The 13,447-nt window shown below is 39.2% G+C and overlaps 1 pseudogene; it reads right to left on the reverse strand.

The window, feature by feature from the left end:
- Window positions 1-3,060: 3,060 nt before the first annotated feature.
- Window positions 3,061-3,859, reverse strand: LOC143571560 (fasciclin-like arabinogalactan protein 9 pseudogene; annotated as a pseudogene).
- Window positions 3,860-13,447: the final 9,588 nt, after the last annotated feature.

The following is a 13,447-nucleotide window of genomic DNA, read 5'->3' on the forward strand; positions in this document are numbered from 1 at the left end:
AGACGGTAATGTTGAGTTACCTGATGTTCCCAAAAGTTGCCCTTAGACTACACTCTATGGGCTATAGGGGTCGGTGTTGGGGGGGGGGGGTCTTCGAATGGCCAGCGGTAAAGGTTATGCTTTCGTGGGGCCCCTCCAATGTAACGGTAATACCGTTTAAAAAACAATTAGCCTATTTAAACAAACAATTTCTCACCATCATTTTATTCAAACAATTCGTCAACTCCATTTCATTCAACATCCAGTTTTCTTCAAAATTTAATCAATCTATCAACCTTTTACAACTATGAACCCGAGCTCAAACCCAAACCTGAACTCAAGCTCTAGCCCAAACCCGATCCAAAACCCGAACCCGTGGGATCCAGCTCAATTGTGGTGGGCTAGTTTTCTTGCAAACAACAATGACCATACTAACCCTTTCTTTGCCAACCAACAAGGTATTGAGCCGTAATGCCACCCATCATGCAACTGCTCACCGATATGTTATATAAATACCATATAATTCTTTGCCAATACCCGAAACCCAAATACCCGAAACGCAAGTAGCTCGTACCACATCAAAAGGTAAACGAACTCATAAAAAGAAACCTAGCGATCAAACAATTACAGAAAAAGGTGAAGGATTAAAGTGAGAAATGAAGGAGAAGATTGCGCTGGCACGTGTGTGAATTGACTCATCTGAAGACTCAATTCAAGGTAAATTATAAAAAATAAAATATTTATATTTATTACATGCTTTATTTTTTTGTTGTTTAATACTAGGTTTTTATTTATATCGAAGGTGACGATAAACATACCCATGAGTTTTGGGATGATATACGTGCTAAGTACTTTGCTACAATGGGTCGAGGTTTATACCGAAAGGACGATTCCGTCTATAGCAAATGGAATGCAATGCGTAAAAAAAAATCAACTTCTCCAACATTTACAGCCACATTGCAACCAATGGGAGAAAAAACGGCATAAGCGACGCCAACGTGATGTAATTTGCCTTAAAACAATACATGGCTGAATATAAAGGAGATTTCAATATGTTGGACGCTTAGAGACAATGCAAGAGCTCAACAAAGTGGGTGCCTGTCCCGTTCTTCATTGCGACCGTCCAAACGGTAAATGATAACGTCTACTTCGGCCGATCAATCAGCGTCTCAAGCCACGTCGAATGCTCGCTGTCAATTAAACTTAAACGAGTTTGATCCTGATTTTATTTTTGATGAACCGGATGAGTTACCACGTCCAGTATGAAGAGATAAAGCCAAGGTGGCGACGAGAGGTGGAGGTTCTTCGTCCAGAACGACATCCTCGATGAGTTCCGAAGTGAGATCCCGCTTTAACAACTTGGAGCTTAAACTATCTGAGATTGCCAAGGTTAAAAATGATTCAAAAGATGAAACAAAATGGATGAAAAAAGAAAATTGATGCATGCAGAATACAAAGCGATGCATGATAAAAGAAAAATAATTTAATCAGAGCGGCAATAAGATGAGGATTTCAAGTTCCTCGTAAAAGATCTATCGTATCTAGATCCGGTCAAGCAGACTTTTTTGGAGGAAAAAAAAGCAAAGATAATAGCCAACTATGCAAACGAGGATGAGGACGACGATGAATATTAGTTATATTTTGGTTAATTTAAGTTGTTATGTTTTCATTGTTTTTTTATTTTTATCTATAATTTAATTTCAGTATTATTATATTTTTATTTAGTTTAAATTCTGTTGTGTTTGTTAAAAAAATAAATTAAAAAATTAAAGGTTTAAAGCCCATCGGGGCTTCGAACCATGAAGGGGCAATATAGTTTAGGGCTTTAAAGCCTTCAGTGCCTACGTGAAGATCACGCGATACTTAGTAGGGATGGCAACGGGGCGGTTTCGGGGCGGGGAATGCCAATCCCATACCCGCCCCGGTTTATAAAACCCATTACCAAAACCGTCTAAAAACCCGCGGGGACTAAACGGGGAATCCCCATCGGGGATTCGGGGAAAACCGCGGGTATTCGGGGAACCCGTCTAGCATAAATGGTTTTTAAACGGGCTAAATTCCCCGTGGGGATCCCCATTTAACCGTCGGGTTCACCGTTTAAAACCCGATTGTAAGAAAATGATACAAAATTACAATACAATATTAATACACAAAAAGTTCAATATCCAAACACATTACACATACAAAAGACATTATTAATACATAAAAATGTTTATTTCTCCCATCACAACGGAAATTAACTTCATGATTGATCCTTCTTACACGTCCATACCGCACCCATTCAACCATTCAAACACTTGTCACGCTGGATTGCTATGATAATCAAACATTAACATATTAATTGGAAACTATATAAGAATCAATGTTAAACCATATTAAAATGTAAACGATAAACCATATATATATGTATTACCTCAATACCATCGTCACAATCATATTCAATAGTTTGGCAATATGCCTCGGAGGTTGTTCTAGGGTTAGGGTAAATGGCCAAATGGGAAAGTAGGAAACTGGTTTTAAACGGGTATACGGGAAAATGGGTTAGGCAGCCTTATTGGGAAAATAAATAATAAATAATATATTATATATAAATATAAAAATTATATTTAATTAAACGGGTTTTAAACGGGTATACGGGGCGGGTATACGGGGCGGGTACAGGCTATACCATACCCGCCCCGAACCCGATTAACTTAAACGGGGAAACCCCGAACCCGGACCCGTCCCCGATTAAGTGTCCCCGAACCCGCCCCGTTCGGGGGGGTTTCGGTTTTCCCCATCGGGTTTGGGTTTTTTTGCCATCCCTAATACTTAGTGAACAATCTTAGTGGCCTGGGAAAACGATAAAAGGTTAATACCAACAAATATTTTATTCTAAAATGGTTGATGGTTTAAAATTTTGAAGATGCATATTGTGACAACTGCTATTAGTGAAAAGAAGAATATTTCACTATTTATTTTCGTCATTGAAAGGCATTTCTAAACTATGCATGATCAATTTGCCTCTAAAAATTGAAGTGTAATGAAAAGAAAATTTTATCATTATTTATCAAGAATTACAACAAAATATAAACACAGTATTCCCAACAAAAATAGATAAACAAGAATACGAGTAACAACAAATCCTCAAAAACAATCAAATTCACAAAAACGCCATGCAAAACACCACAAACCCTCCAATTAAACCCATCCCATTAATCCCCATCCTTCCACCTCCATTCTTCGACGGCGAGTCCCCATCCGCCGCGGGCGAACTGGGTGCCTTAGCCCCGCCTTTCCCAGCCGGTGGAGAAGAACTGGATGACCCCTCGGGCGCCGGAGCCTGATTAAACTCGAAGGGAATCAACACTTTGTCAACCACGTACACCGCAAAAGGAAAATCCTTTCTCAACGCATTATTAATCTGCGTCTCCACAACTCCCGTGGAGACGTTGACTTGGTTTGATCTTCCTGTGAAGTTCAAGCCCAAGCTTCCGTGGTCCCCGCCCGCCTGGGTGGAGACCGGGTTGCTGACGTCAACAAGATCCTCCATGCTGTAGTATTTTGGGAGGACGTGGTATAATACTAGCTTCACTTTCTTTTCCTCGGACAGGCCGTTAAGGGTGCCCGCGGGAAGGTTTTGGAAAGCGTTGTCAGTGGGGGCGAACAGGGTCATTCCCTGGTTAGAGTTATTGAGCTGGTTTGGTAATTGGTCGAGGACTCGAGTTTGGTTGAGTAGGCGGAGGAAGGCAGTGAACTGGCCGCCTTTGACGAGGATGTCGGTGATGTTAATGGGGCCTGAGGGACCGGGGGCGGGTGCAGCGGGTTGGGAGAGGGTGGATGGAAGGAGGAAGAGGAGGGTGGTGAGAGTGAGGGTTAGTGGAATGGAAGTGGCAGCCATTTTGGTTGTGATGGTGGCGAGGATGGGATGAGTGGTGGAGATTATATGAGCTAGCCAGGTTAGTAATTGTATGGGGTGGGGTACTGGCTGTGTGTTGGAATGAGTTGGCTTTATGATACAAGAGGAATATGTAGGCTGGCATATATCATGTATTCAAGATAAGAGTGGTTGGTATTTTTGTTTCTTTTATTTCAACTTGCAACACATCTTTTGACTATTATTTATGTTTGTAACAACTAGACAGTGATGGCAAACAGATCTGGTAATATATAAAATATGCCTTTCCTTTCATTTTAAAACTATTTAGAACCTCATTCGGTTTTTTTAAACCGGTCTGTCCAATCGACTGCTAGGCTGCCTGGTCAGCTTAATAATCAGCCCGGTTATGAAAACGTTAACTTTTTAAGTAACCATTAAAACTGAAGGTGGAAACGAACCGAGTGGAGTGCAACTAAGATGGAGTTCAGTTTAATATGAAATAGCTCGAGTCTGAATAAGTTCGAGTCTTATATTTAAAACTCAGATTCAAATGTTTAGAAATTTTACAAGGTCTAAGGCAATTAACGCTCCACTTAATACTTGTTTAACTATTTCACAATTTTTTAATAAATAAAAACGTGTTATTTAACAACCAACCATTTAAGAATCATAACCAAATATGTTGTCAAAGGGGATTGCCATTAGTGGTCACTGCTGTCCTCAACTCCTTGCTAAGTGGCCTCCGTGATTTGCCCCTCTCCATTTATATCTTTCAATTTTGATAGATGAATTTGATTCTTAATGCTCACCAACTATTCTTAATGCTCACCAACTATGAAAGTGATAAGAGACTTGCATAGGCTATACATCTCTCTGTGATGATGTGGCAAAAGTTTGGTTTTACCGGCGGCGGAGCTAGAAATTTTTTTTTTTTGGGTTCGGAATTTTTTTTATGCTTGATTTTTTTTCGGTGTCAAACTTTTCAGGCACAAATGGGTCGGGTTGGGTCGATCATTCGGTTAGATAAATAAAATGCAATATCATTATCATAACAAAAATATATAGTTAGCATTCAAAAAAATACAAAGTCATTAAATAAAAAGATATTACATATTATAATTGTTCTTTACATGTTTTGAAAAATATCTTCAATAGTGACTTTGAAAAAGAACAACAAATACAAACATTATTCATATAATAGTCAGCCAAATGATTATTTAAATCCGACTTCGCATGCTTCATTGAAGAAAAACGTTTCTCAAACGATAGACCAACAGGTTTTGGCTGTTGGCGATGGTTGAAACCTTGAGGCGAACGACGAAGGCTATGAGGCAATGGTCATCTGGTCGAAAGAAATAAGCTGATCGGTTGCTGAGTCGATGGCCAATGTTTTCATTTGTTTATTTATTTATTTTTTATTTAGCTATTATGTTTAAGAATGCTAATTGGGTTGGATTTATTGACCCATTCTATGAGTATTTTGGGCTTTTTATTAATATGTATATATATGGGGTAATACGTAATTGGGTATTATTGGCCCATATATAATGTTTGTTATTAATTTTTATCGTTTTTTAAAAGCTTTTTATATTTTATAAAAAGAATATTCGTTACTAAAAAAATATAACTAAACTTTTAATAAGTAACAGGTTCGAAAATACTTTTTTAAAATGACACTGGGTTCGCTCTCCAAAAAAGAATGGGTTCGCTAGCTAATTCAACACTATAGGTTATATATAAAACCGAAAAAGAACCGGGTTTGGCCGAACCCGGTGGTGGGAGTGTGGCTCCGCCACTGGGTTTTACGTATCTCTTCGGTTAAGTTGTTAGAATAGATAATAAGTTAACCTTTGGTACGCTTAACCTAATATCAGAGAACAACGTTCTTAAGTTCTTCTTGGGTTAAGAACTTCTTGGGTTCTTAAGTTCTTGAGTTCTTAAGTTCTCTTCTTGAGTGTTTCATGGTGTGAAGACTAAACAGTGTTGAAGACAGTCCAATATCCAGTCATGTCCGGCCAAACACTATCCCATTCCAGTTCTAGCCTACGTCAGTCGTCAGCCTCCAGAATAGATCAATTATATGAAATATCGTATGCTTCCGATGATTCTAAAATACCTATTACTAGTATGCCTTTAGTAAATCCTTATAATGTCTTTTCTAAACCCTCAAATTTATTATCCAAAAAAGTCAAAAAATTAATTGGTTCTACTTCTAACCCCCACGTAAAAGCATTTGTCCAAACCTCCAAGTTCGACTCACATCAACTCCCATCCACCACCTCCGAACACCTTGGAACCCTCTCCCTATCGTCAGATCTACCCAGAATCTGTCAAGCGCAAGGTTACACACACATCCACTTCGGTGCAATCTGATTAGCCCTTACCTCTCACGGAAGAAAAGGCTTACCGGCGTTCTCCTGTATAGCCCTTGTTGATACAAGATTTGTTGAATACCAACATGCTTGTATATGTACTATACAAACCACCTTGAACGCAGGTACTGTGTTTGTCACCTTCTACCCAAACTTCAACATGCCCATAAATGACCCATCTCTCCTCACAGCCGTAAAAGCACAAATCCATATTGGTGGAACCCCACAAGTAAATACTTTCTAGGAAACCTTCCACTACCAAATGACGTACAGGGTACAAAACCACTCCCTAGACATCATGGTCCCAGGCCAAGATAACGCTGGAGACGCGCTATTCATTGATGTTGATTCCAACGCCATGCCAACCTGCACATATGTTCCAAAACAGTTATCCAGAGAATAGTTGATAAAACTGTTACAAGAAAAATGGATAACAAATTACGAACAGATCCACCAAACTCCTGTTCAGACAACCACAACCCCAGAGTTTGTCAAGCATCAAGATGGAATAGTTGAGATCAAGTTCTCAAGCCAAGAACGGAGAAACATATTCCCAACAATAAACATGATGCAAACCATACCACCACCAACACCAACTCAACACATAGGACACGTATGTTACGATGTATGCAATTGTCCATCATGTGTAGAAGAAGCTTTCAGAGTTGAGTATGACGCAGACAAACCAAAAAAGAAGAAGAGCTCACAATGCTCTCTAAAGAAAAGGTTTAAAGATGGAGATCCCAACGTTGGTTTACTAGGTGAACCATCCGGCAAATTCGACTACTATGTTCTTTATGGTAGTACGACGCAGAAGCCAAATTCAAAACCAGAACCCTGCAAACCATCACCTCCACCAAACATGCCCCTAACAATTTGGATAGATGTTTTGTGATCACCCCGTCAACCTCATCATCAGATTACCAAGCAGAATTCCCACCATTAATCCCGTTTGAGAAACCTAAGCAGAAAGCCAATCACTCATGGAAGATACAAAACTCTTCCATCATGACACCAAGTGGACCCTCAAACCCTACCACTGCAGCAGAAGCAATTTTAAACTGGCAAAGTGAAATGCTGTTGCCCAGAATAAAGTTCTCACAACCATCGTAGCTCAACAAGATAACTTAACCAGAACCCAAGAAGTCTTGGTCAACAGACTTCAAGGTCTAGAAAACATCATCTATAAAGTTAAAACAAAGATTCTAATCATCACCAAGAACTGATGGAAATGGTTAGAAACACTCCTGCGATGCAGACATCAATGACCCTCTCACAAAAGGAGTCAGAGATGAAATTTCTCAAAAGCTCAACTAGCAGACCTTGAAAGACAACACAAGTAGCAAAAGGTCTCAACAATGGTTGATGATCCATGGAGATTACCAACTTCACCATTTGCAAGACCTAGCTTTGACCCACAACCTTTAGCCAGGGATCCATTCTCACAATCCTCACCATAGTTAAGCCTATGGTCTAACCAAAGAAGCAGGCCACAAAGAAGATCACCACCCAGCACCACGGGTACTTCTTCCAACAACCCTTCATCATCAAAAGCCAAAGAAACATTCAAAAAGCATACGCATGATGATGGCCTCATCAGTTGCTCCAGCAGATATACCAATTCCAAGAGAAGACCCCATTACAACCCTGCTACAAAAGCTAGCCACAAGAGACTCTCCAAGAGTCCTGCCATCTATTGCCTCCAACATGACTGTCAATTTAGACGATGAATCTGAAAGTTCTGAAGAGAAGGAAATACCAAATCCGAATGAAGCATTCGAGCACTTGTTCATGAATGAACAAGAAACCACAGTCAGAAACGATATCGACTCAGATGTCGAAGATGCAGCTTCACAGACAGAAACTCTGAACAAACCAAACATCCCAAGATCGAAATCTAACATAAAGTTCACCTTTGATGACATTCCCCCGTCACAGTGGCGTGAAAGAATTGTAGAAATACATACATGGTGTGCAGCTGAACTACAATACTATGAAATTGATGTCGTCATCAAAATAATCTTGGCCAGGTGTCAAGGAAGACTTAGAGACTGGTACCTAAGTCTTGGTGAACACAGGGAAATACAGCTTCAACAGCTTCGATCACCAGAAGAACTCATACACGTGATATACAACTAATTCATTGGGAATCCCCTTGATCATAAGGTTCACGCACGTGATGAATTCTTAAAAATGAAGTGTTGTTCGTTCCACCCAAAAGATCTCGAGAAACACTATAACTGTATGTCTGAACGGTTTTACTGTCTTAATGGCGTATATGACGCCAATCTCAAGCATATCTTCCTACAGTCTTTTCCAGAATCCCTCTGTAACGAAGCATTCAGAACGCAGGAAAGCAGGAACGTGACATGCGCACAAGCATCATTAGGAGAGCTATATCAGCTTATTACAAACGCTCTAGACAAGCTTTGTAACCAGAAAAGGTTCCTAAGTGATTATGAAAAGACTAGCAGTCGTCTTGGCTCAGCCTACAATGATAATCATCTTAAAATTAAATGCAAAGAGGAGTCATCCTGTAGCTGTTCAAAAAAATCCCACTTCCCGAAGAAGCATAACAAGCATTATTCTTCCAGAAAAAATTTTTCGAATAAGAAGTGGAAGTTCCTAAGGAAGAAATCCTTTAGAGGGAAAAGCACAGACAGGTGCTACATTTGCAATCAGAAAGGCCATTTTGCAAGAGACTTCAAAGACAAAAAGAAAACTCAGGCCTTACTCCAGACAATAAACCAGGTAGAACGAGTAGATATCTCGGAGTTGGAGTCATTGTACTCACTTGATGATGAACCAGGAGACAAAGCAATATATTCGATATGCTATTCTGATTCAGATGATGAAACGGAATCAGATTATTCGGATACAGACAGCCAAAGCAGTGACGTTCGTCCGATGTTTATGGCAAGAACTAGAGACTCGTCCCCAGATCCTCCAATTCCAGATCCTCTAGTAAAATTCAATTTGTTGCTAGATCAATATTCAAAACCTATCCCAGTGATTGCATTGATAGACTCTGGCTCACCCAGATCAGTACTAAATCCAAGCATTCTACCCCCAAATTATTAGCGCCCTCACAAACAAATTTTTCTAACAGCTAGTGGCCAAACCTTTTCCATTGACAAGATCAGTAAGACAATATACATCTGACTCTTTCCCACATATGTAATCAGACACAAATTTTTAGGGTCAAGTCTCCATGGAAAAGATCTTCTGTTTGGATGGGATATTATATTCCAATTACCAGATATGAGATTTTTCGGATACAACGGACTCAAGTGGAAAAAATTTGTCAATCCATATACCACAATCCATCATCTCCACATGAGTACACCCTCACTCCACCCCATAGAAGTAATTAAAAGCCAAATCATCAAAACCTCTTGTGCTTCAAACCATACTGAGTTTTTGTCCAAACACAACTCACCCTTGTGGCTTAATCCTTCATTTTTTGTGTCCTTACCATTTAAACACAATGAAGACATCAACCCAACAAAAGCAAGCCATCCAGGTATGCACCCAGACCATTACAAGCTTGCAACAGAAGAATGCTCAGAATTGGCCAAACAAGGTTTAATAGAACTTACAAAATCTCAATGGGCTTGTGAGGCCTTTTACATTAAGAAAAGAAGTGAACAAGTTCACGAAAAATTAAGGATAGTCATCAATTATCAACCTTTAAATCACTTCTTAGCGATGACAAGTTCCCACTGCCTCATAAAAAATCCATGTTTCAGTCCATAATTGACGCAAAAGTTTTGTCAAAATTTGATCTCAAGGCTGGTTTCTGGCAACTTGGAATCAAACCAGAGGATAGGCCAAAAACAGCATTCTGCATTCTAGATCACCACTACCAATGGAATGTGATGCCTTTCGGATTAAAAATTGCACCGTCCTCTTTTCAGAAAGCAATGGCGACGATATTTGAACCTATCTTGAGCAATACGCTGGTATACATTGATGATATATTATTGTTCTCCAAAGATGAAGAGTCCCATATCGGGTTACTCAGAAAATTCCACTCAATTATCCAACAATATGGGATAATGCTGTCAGAAAAGAAAATGGAAATTTGTGTTACAGAAATCGATTTCCTTGGAATGAAAATTGCCAATGGAAAGTTCAAACACCAACCCCACATAGCCCAAGAACTCAGACGTTTTCTTGACAAGATGACGTCACAAAAAAGAAATTCAACAATTTCTTGGCCTAGTTAATTATATGGCCGAATCTCTGCCAAAGATGTCAAGTCAAACAGTACACCTGTTCCTCATGTTAAAAAAGAATCCCCTACTATTGACTGAAAAGCAAACACAGGCTGTAAAAGAAATAAAGAAGCTGGCAGATGTGATGCCACCTTCAAAGATTCCCACGCCATCGGACAAGAGAATCCTTCAGACAGACGCTAGTGATGAATACTGGACAGTTGTCCTAATCGCAGAAGACGACAAAGGAGTCAGATCGGTATGTGGATACAAAAGCGGCACGTTTAGTGTGTCAGAAAAGCACTATCACTCCACTTACAAAAAAATCTTGGCGGTCAAAAAAGGAATCGAAAAATTCCAGTTCCATCTTATCGGCCACAAATTTTTCATTGAAATGGACATGTCATCATTTCCCAAAATGCTACAGTTCAAGAAAAAAGCTCTCCTAGAGGCACAGTTACTGAGATGGGCAAATTGGTTCTCACAATATTCTTTCACTGTTAAACATATCAAAGGAAAGAATAATATCCTTGCGGATTTTCTGTGAAGACCAAAGGCCTATAAATACCAAGAGTCTAACATGATTAGGCATCACCAAGTCCTACCCACAATTCTCACAATGGCTCATCTCAAAAATCCTAAATCCCTCGGCCAACCCTCTAATCCAAAGCCAACACACCTTCTAACTAAAGTCATGGAAGTTATCAACACTCACAACTTGGTGGAACCATCCAGCCTCAACTACAAAAACTTAATGACAATCATCCTGAAAAAAGAAGTCAAAAGGGGACAAGTTTCACCTTGATTTCCCTTTTATTCATGTCTTCCATATAAGCAATCCATCTACCTTGACGAAAGAAATGCTATGTTTTTTCTGGTGCTTGTTTGAAGTTGATGTGTGTCTAATAACCCTATAATAATGACCCTCACAACTAAGCTTTAATATTAAAACGAAAATCCTAAAACCACACACAACCGGCAAGTGTACCGATCGCAAGTAGTATAGACTTAGGAAGTCCGAGTATCGAACACGTGGACACGTTAGAAAGCTAAAGATCACTAACCCTAGACAAGACCTACCTTAAAATAATATTATATTGATTTTTGATTTTTTAACTTAACTGAACTAACTGGATTAACTAACAACACTTACCAAAAATAGAAAACTTAACGGAAAACTAACTGTGTTGACTTAAGATGGAGAAAAACGTCTACCTAGGTCTGAATCAAATTGTAGGCCTAACAAGCAAATGGATTGAATAACTTCAAGACACCGGTCCCTAAAGATGACACGACTAAGGATCGCTCGGGCTCACTGGATCACCTCTCGGTCTCACTCAACAAGCCTAAACTACTCAAAATCGCCTAAAACGACCAAACCGGGAAATAATTGCTAACGTGTTCTAATGAAGGATCACCTCTCGGTCTCACCAACACTCGACCCTAATGGTAATGAATACTACACAATCAAGGATAGAGGAACAATTCAACTTAAACCAAAATAGATCAACTAGTCGCTCAAATACCTAAACCTGACAAGAAACGAACTCGCTCTCGCGCAATCCCTATTCTAGCATGCAAAGGCAATGAGACGACCCTACTTCCTATCACCTCTCGGTCTCAAGAAAGATGTTTATCCGCTGTACTTTAATCACAAATTCACGCAACAAAACCCTACGGTGGTACCTACCGCAAACAAACCCTAAACACAAAGTCTAGAATCAAACAATGCACCGATCAATCAATACAAAACTAATAAATCAACACACGGGGTTTATGCAATGAATCACTAAAATTTCCAGCCACTAAACATAACCTATTTCATGTCTAAATCAAACTTTACAATAGCAATTCAAGTCCATTAATCAAACAATCCATTAAACTCATCAAAACTCAACAATTTTCATCTTCCCTAGGTAGAACTAACAAGTTTAGCCGAACATAGTTTTTGGACAGCAGCTAATGATCAAATAAAACATTATAAAACTCCTACTAATCATCTCAAATATCATTCAACAATCAACAATACTCATAAACAATTCAATCTATCAATCAATTGCAAAAACTAGTAAACAATTGAATAAGATAATCAAAGTAATGAACAATGTGAAAAAATGAAAGATATATGATGAATTCCCGGCCGTTCCTTGCTGAGTAAACTGATGTCGAACCTTCCCGAGGCTAGATTCTTGTGTATTCTTCCTTCCCTAGCCGTCACACGATCAAACCCTAGCTGAACAACACTTTTTTTTCTTTTCTTTTCTTCCTGCTGCTGTTGGTTGCTGCTGTTGTGCTGCTGTTGGCTGCTGTTGTGCTGCTAAATCCGATCAGCAGCTCTCTAGGCTGATTAGGGTTTTATTTTTTTTATATAATATAATATAATATGGTCTTGGGCCTCCATGATGCATACGGGTCGAGCCTTGAGCTTTGTCTTGAACTTGTATGCGTAAAAGGCTCGTAAAAAGCTCGAAAAGTCCCGGTTTCTTTCTTTCTTTTACCCAAAACCTACAAGATTAATAAATGTATGTAAAACCTATCTAAAACGAGTAACAACACATAAAATATAATATATTACGTAGATAAAAGGTGCGGAAAATACGTGTGTTTTACAACACATCAGAAGTATTCACTATAGCCGTTTCTTTTAACACCTCAAAGCTGGCCGCTTACTTCCCCAAATTAGGGGAGTTACCTGAAAATCAGAAGCATACTCTAAAAATGTTAGAATGGTTCCTCCCTACTGAGAAATGGATACAAATTATTGGTTCCTCAGCAAAAAAGTATCTAATTGCCCACTTCAAGAAACCTAATCTACATACAGGTCAAGAAAGGGCCTACAAAATCCTAGCCACATTCATCCATTCTTGGATGAACCTGAATCCAACCAGTTGGTTTTTCAAAGCAAATTTTTACGAAGATTGGTTGCAGATTCGAAGAGAAATGGCCTTAATAAACAATGTTGATCCCAACAAGCTACATGCTCCTTTCCTAACTGGGAAAATTTTATGGCCAGGAAATCA

This window comes from Bidens hawaiensis, unplaced genomic scaffold, assembly GCF_021521415.1.
Source record: "Bidens hawaiensis isolate Kalapana, Puna unplaced genomic scaffold, B.hawaiensis_p1.1 tig00025398_1, whole genome shotgun sequence".
NCBI lineage: Eukaryota > Viridiplantae > Streptophyta > Magnoliopsida > Asterales > Asteraceae > Bidens > Bidens hawaiensis.